The sequence below is a fragment of the Parasteatoda tepidariorum genome, chromosome 1 (assembly GCF_043381705.1).
Source record: "Parasteatoda tepidariorum isolate YZ-2023 chromosome 1, CAS_Ptep_4.0, whole genome shotgun sequence".
In the NCBI taxonomy this organism is placed as follows: Eukaryota; Metazoa; Arthropoda; class Arachnida; order Araneae; family Theridiidae; genus Parasteatoda; species Parasteatoda tepidariorum.
The window spans coordinates 56,289,827-56,296,967 of record NC_092204.1 but is presented as its reverse complement, the minus strand read 5'-3'; positions in this window follow the sequence as shown (position 1 = coordinate 56,296,967).

The window sequence follows — 7,141 nt, the reverse complement described above, 5'->3', positions numbered from 1 at the left end:
ATGGGAATCCGTTACCCGGAACCGCTCTGGCTGAGAGTTTTTACAGATGGCTCTTTCCATCCGGATCAACCAAATGCTGGAGCTGGTATCTCTTGTAATCTCTTCTCCTTTGGTGCTCCAGTGGGTGCCAATAGATCTGCTTTTGACGGGGAAGTTGTTGCAATCCGTATTGCTCTTGAACAGCTTTTTTGTTTTATTGAGTCTTTTTCAAATGTGGTTATCCTTTCAGACTCGAAGGCGGCGCTTTGCTCGATTGAATCTATGCATTGCCCTTCCAATTGCGACGTTCTAAAATGTCAGGATGCGATACGCAAACTCCACCATTTTGGCAAAACTGTAGCCCTACAATGGATTCCCGGGCATTGTGATATTGCAGGAAATGAGAGGGCTGATGTTTTGGCAAAGAGAGGCACAAGAATTCTCCAGGCTCTTAGTAGCCCAGTCCCCTTTTCAGCTTTACTAGTGCTACGTAAATGAACAACAACAAAAAATTAATTAAAATAGTTAAAAAAATCTCAGATTAAGCATTCGGTATCGCCGAAACAGAATCATCACTTTCAAGAATCTAGTCTATTGAAATATAATTGTCCAGCATCATCACCATAATCTATTTATACTTAAAATTTCACTTGCTGTTATATATTTTAGCCACATAATTTCAGTGAATATCATTAAGCTAGACGTTTTTGTTTCAATTAAGCTAACGAATAATAAAAACAAATAAACTTACAAAAAATGAAAAGATATTCTAATGCATATTCTTTAGTATTTATCAATAATTAAAAAAAGACAGTAATGTTGATATTTTTTCCAATAATTTCATTCTATGAGTTAATAGGAACTTTTCTGTGTCAAAAAATATTTTTCCATACTTTTGTAAAAGTTAATTCCTATTTCTGTAATGTAGAATTAAATAAATGCAATGCTACTGGAATAAATAAAACTTTTTCTTTTAACTTTAAAATTTCTTTTTGAAGGAATGAATTTAAAGTTTTGCTGGGATTACAAGCTTTTTAGAAGGTTACTGTTATGTTGAAGACAATTCTCTACTTTGAGTACATGCTGTAATAAATAAATAAAAAATATCAATAACTTAAACTTATATGGATTTTCAAATCTAGGACTATGTTATATTAAAAAAATGATTCAACATTTCTTTCACATAACATTAAAATAAATCTTCAAAATGAATTTAAAATATACTTTCAAATTAGGATTAATATGGTTAAAAAAAAGAAAGAACAAAATTATTTTGTAATTATTACGCATCATTTAAATAAGTAATACCAGGCTTGCATAACTAATTCTAACACTTTTTAAATTGAACTAAAAAATCTTAAATATTTAGAAAATTTCGTCAACTACTAACAATACCCAAGAAACACCTAATATTAGATATCATCAGAAAAATCTAAAGTTATCTTGCACAACTTCTAATATTAGGAAGATAAAAAAGGTTGAAGTTTGTTCTGCATTATATAATATTATATTCTATGCAACTAATATTATCTAGCGTTAGCCGTAATATTATTTTGCATTAGTTTGCTCTATATAGTATTATATTTTATATTTTCTGATATTATCTTGCGTTCGCTTTTATTTTTGGTGTAAGTAAGAGGAAGATTTGGATAGTAGTAGTAGCAATAGTTTCATAATGTCATTCCATGCGTTATTTTCTTAGCAATACAAAAATACTAAATAAAATTATATTAGCGAATTCAACTACCATCCATTTTTCTCCCTGTTACATCAAACTGTATTTTATGTTCAGCTGATTTTTTTGAATATTTCAAATTTAATTAAGAAATAATACTATATCAAAACTTATATTGATATTTTTTTTCTTTTCTTCACACGATGAGTTTTCTGACGAATTTTATTTTATTAATAATTTTTAAGAATTCTATTTTAAAATGTATTCTTAATTTTCTTTAGAAATTAGCCTCTTTTATTAATATCTCAATTTAATTTGTTAGTTTGTAAAACATGCTTTATAAAAGTCGGACTATCCGCCATGACAGATTGAATGTGGATCTTGCTGAATATCCCCCTGGTTGCTTCATTTGCTGTAAGGATCGAGCTTAGAGCTACCAGCTTTCCATCAGAGTGAGTAAATTTGTAGTGTCCAACAGCCCTGCTCAAAATTGAATCAGCGGGGAGAAAAAGTTTCTGCATGTGAAAACAAATAGTTTCTTCATAGTAAATTTTCTTGAAGATGACGTTATAAGGGAAAATAAATTAAACTTTACAATGAAAAAGCCAAATTTAAAACCGTTAAACATTAAATACTTATTTGAAACTTAAATTATTTGATTTGAAAATGTTTTTAAAGAATTTTGAAACGCTTTACAATGAAATTTAATGGGTAAATTCTGGTATCGATACCTGCGTCAAGAAATCTCGGCAGAGTCACACAAGAAGTTTAACTCATGAACACTCCCAAGTAAAGCATTACATATTTATTACTATTTTTTTTTTGAAATTTCAAACTGCAAAACCCTTTAACCCCTTTCATTAGACCTGAAAATAACTACTCGCTGTGTGGCAAGTCAACAAGAAAAGTGGCGAAAAGTGTTAAAGCGAAAAGAGTTAAATAAACAACTGCTCATTTTCTTTCCTTGCTTTTTCAAAAAAATCATTTAATGAGTATAGAATTGTAAAAAATACTCTGGGAAGGGAACTGAGAATCCATCATTTCGCGGTTGAAAAATCATGGAGAAGGAGAATTCTTTAACAATTCACATATTCCAAAATTGTAATATTAAATATATTTTGCTCCCCCCAAATATTTTTACATTACGTTCTTTAATAGCCAGTATGCTTAACTAATAAGTAGTTAAGCTACCTTTTTATATTACGTTAATTTGTGATTTCTTTCACACATCCAGTGAGAATGGTTTCAAGAGCTTTCTAATAATTTGTGATCAGAAAATGACATAAAATCTTCGCATATGTTTCAAAAGAAATAAAATATCTTTCATCCGGAATTTTTTTAACAGTGATAATGTACGTTTTTACGTATGAAAACTAGTACAGTCCCAATTTTTTAAAAAAGAATTGGTGAGAAACAAATAGTACTACTGGGTAAGAAACAGATTTGCATACATGTTATTACTTTTAATGAGTTTTAATAGTCAGGGATATTTTTTTGAAAAGAGGGAAGCAATTAAGTAGCTTTGTTAATATTTTTTCCCCCTTTTCAGTGGATAAAATAAATTCTATGCAGAAAATTTCATCTTTAAATAAGCGCTTTCTTAATTAAATTTTAAAATATCAGATAGTTTTTTAAAGCTGAATTTTATCAAAGTAGCTAATATATACTATTAAAACTTCATATAAAATAATTTGCAAAAGTTAAACATACTTTGAGAGAATAATAAGATAGATATGTCTTTTTTTATGATTTTAAAATGAGAGGCACAAGAATTCTCCAGGCTCTTAGTAGCCCAGTCCCCTTTTCAGCTTTAAAAAGGATTATTAGATCAAAAATCCATGGGGATTTCCACCAACAATTGTCAGAAAGGGTAAAAACCAAAGTGTGGAGGGATCTTCGACAGAACACCATTCCAGACTGGCCGCGCCGCGAAGCGGTGGCTCAGTTTCGACTACATACCGGACATGACTGCCTTGCCGCGCACCTGTTTCGTTTAGGGCTGGCACCTGATCCCTATTGTTCTCTATGCATGAGCCAAGCTGTTTTGGATGGCAGCCACATCCTGTGCTGCAGGGCCCTCCGCGGGTCGTCGTCTACCGAGCGATATTGGGAAGCAAGAGCGCTCCTAAGGAAATGACTTTTTACTTTCTTGTTTTGTTCCTATGTTTTTGCTTTTTCATGTCAATTACCTCTGCCATTTGAAATAAATAAATGATTTTAAAATTTTTTTATGCTGACACACATACCTCATTTTCATTTTTACTAAGTTTTTTCGCATTTTTTTCATGCTCAATTTTCTCAGAATTTTTTTTTTGGCTGCGTTTAAAAATCCAACCCCCTTAAATGTTTAAAAGTCAATCAATGTTTTTTAAGTGTAAGGACCCTATCAAAGACTTAAATGATTCAACCAATCCCAAGTAAAAAAGGAGAGTTTCACCTACCTCTTTTAAAAACATCTGGCTTAACAGTGAAGAAAAGTGAGAGGAAATAATTTAGAAAGGGTAAGTAATTCCGGTGCTTTCTGGTCTAGAAGTCAGATTTAAGCAGCATTTTCAAAATTTTTTTGAAGTGAAACGAAAGGATAAATTATAAAACGGTTCCATGGCTTTATTTCGTTACCTTTCAGTTATATTTAAGTTTTTTCTAGTTCGAAAAAATTATAAATTTACATTTAAAAACGATGGCATAGCTTGGACGTAGCTTGATCTTTTTACTGTATAATATGAAAAGGATTAAAAGGAAATTAAATATTAACGATTTTTACAAAAAATTAGGTTAAGAAACAAAATAATGTCTAAAAAAAAATGTATTTTTTTTCGCAAAATGCAATATTTAATATTTGAAAAAAAAAGGAAGTAAAAAATTGACTTTTTATAAAATTACGTAAAAGAAGGAAAAAATATCGAAAATTCGGAAAATGTTCGATTTTTGTTTGTTCCAACCATAGCCACATCACTTCTCTATAAATTTTCAGAACAACATCAAAATCGATCGAGTAGCTTTTTTGGAATTTAAACTCCATTAAAAAAAACAAAAAATTGATATTTGGGTAGTTGAGTTTAAAGTTTTTATGATGTTTTGTTTTCAGTTTTTTTGGGATTTACTATCAATTGACAATGTCCAGACCATACAACAGAAAAGCATTTCTTTTAAAAATCTTATACAGATGAAGGCTAACGAAACCTGGATATTTCTATGCTAATTAAACAACCAATCATTTGTCTTTCCCGGCAAGCAAAACTGCACCAATTGCAATGAGAAACGATTTTGGACTATTTTCTTTTAGGATAGAGAAATGAGTTTCGTCTAATAGGATTTCCGGTTTCTTGCTAATCGCCGAAGTAAATGCTTATGTTCGATGTGACACCAGCCGAGCGTGAACGAATGTAGTTTTGGCACATACAACATATGTGGTGATGTACAATAAGCGTAGATTCATTCTATGCTTTCACATACAGCTGCAGTCGTGCGAATAAAATACATTTATTAACCTTCGATTTTGCCCTATAGACATATTTTGAACAATGATTCATTAGATTAGAATTTATGAGCTGTAAATCGAGAAAATAAGCATGACATAATTTTTTATTAGGTTTTTTCAGCTCTTTCATACATTGAAAAAAAGTAATTCAATAAGCACTTTTGCAAATTATTGTAAAATTATCCGTTTTAATTTTAAAGGATACATTTTTAGTCGAGATAATAAAATATAATAAATTCCTCTTTACTCCGTAGGGGGCACAGGGGCCTTTGTTGTGATTCTCTATTTCACTCGAGCACTTTATTTCTCCTCATGTTTTGTTTATTTTCTTCAATTCATTCATAATAGTTCTGTTCCGATATCATTTTAAGTTTACTCTTCGTTCGTTTACCAAGAGCTTCCAGTCCAGCGCCTGCTTTACTTTGAATTTTTCCAGTTTTGTGATATTGTGTCGAATTCCTCATCATTTGCCTTCTCTGATGTCTAATTATATTGAATTTTGCTTAATGATTTTAAATAGTTTAATTTTAGATATTTTGTGAAACCATTTTGTATTAAGAATTCTTCAGATACATTTGTTGATAAAAGCCATCGACTTATTTGTATATGTTTTCAAGTTGTACCAGGTTTCTGATCTATATAAAAATACTGATTTAACATTTGTGCTTAATATTGTTATTTTTGTTTCATTTGATATACTCCTGAATGCTTAAGGTTTATTTAGAATAGCGAAAACATTGCTTGTTTTATTCAACCTGTGGGCGATATCTTGATCTGTATTTCCTTTGTCATTTATAATTAATCCAAGGATGTTAACACTATTGACTTCTTCAATCGGAAAGTTTTCGAGATCTATGTTGTTATTTTGTTTCGAGTTACTTTTGGGGACATTAATGCCAAAATCAAACATGTTTTTACAGGAGGGCACACGGTTTTCTCTGTACCCTTTATTTTTGATGCAATTGACCTTTACATGTTTCGATTATCCTACTTTGTCCTAAATGGAACTAAAATATTTTTTGATACTTAGCCCGTTCTCTAATGGAACTAAAATATTGTATGTCATTCTGTTGTTAATGGATAATAATTGAAATATCTGAATTTTAATTTATTAATGACCGTACAAAAAATTTTAATGTCTTATTCAATCAGTATTGAAATAAATATCCTGTACTAAATATATTTTTAATTGATAACAAAAGATTAGAATTCTTTTATAATTAAAATTGACGGACTTATAATTTTCTAGATAAGCTTTTACACGAAATACTGTGTAGCACTTTTTCGTAAATTAACAATTACAATTTTTTTAGCACTTCCTATCATCGTAAATAAAATATAACAGGCCAAATTTTTTATGCACTTAAGTCCATTACAGCTCTTAAATCTCCTCGAGATTAAGCTTCATTATCTCATAATTTCACTCTTGACACCAAATATTTAAATTGCTGAGGAAAGTACCCTGTGCAGTGCTTTCAATAGAAGCATTTTTACTTCAAGTGGCTTAAGTGTAGAAGCTATGAAGAGATTATTTTTAATCATGGGAAACTTGACATATCCTTAAGATACAAAATAACAAGTTTTAACATTTTTATGGTTTGTTTCCAGATTCAAAAATGAGAAGAAAAAAAGTCCTTTTTTTAGTTGTTTTGCTTCATCTATTATATTTAAGAAGAAGTTGTCGATATTTAAATAAGCTTCTTTTTTTTAAGAAAAAATATTTTGAACATTCCGGGATTAAAGGGATAAAAACTCATCATTTTTCAGACAGGCCGGAATTATGTACTTCAAAATATCGATTCGCTTTTGAAAGTCAAGGTTCGTTTATTCATTTTTTTTCAGTTTCGTTCAAAATAACAGTGCTCCAAGTTTTATTATTTAAGTGATGCATATACTTAAAGGGGATGTAAGTTATTGTTGAAGCGAAATGCAAGGTTATTATTTCTTCATAAAATTGCATAAGAAATATAACAATGCACTCCAACTAGGTTATATTTCTCTTTAAT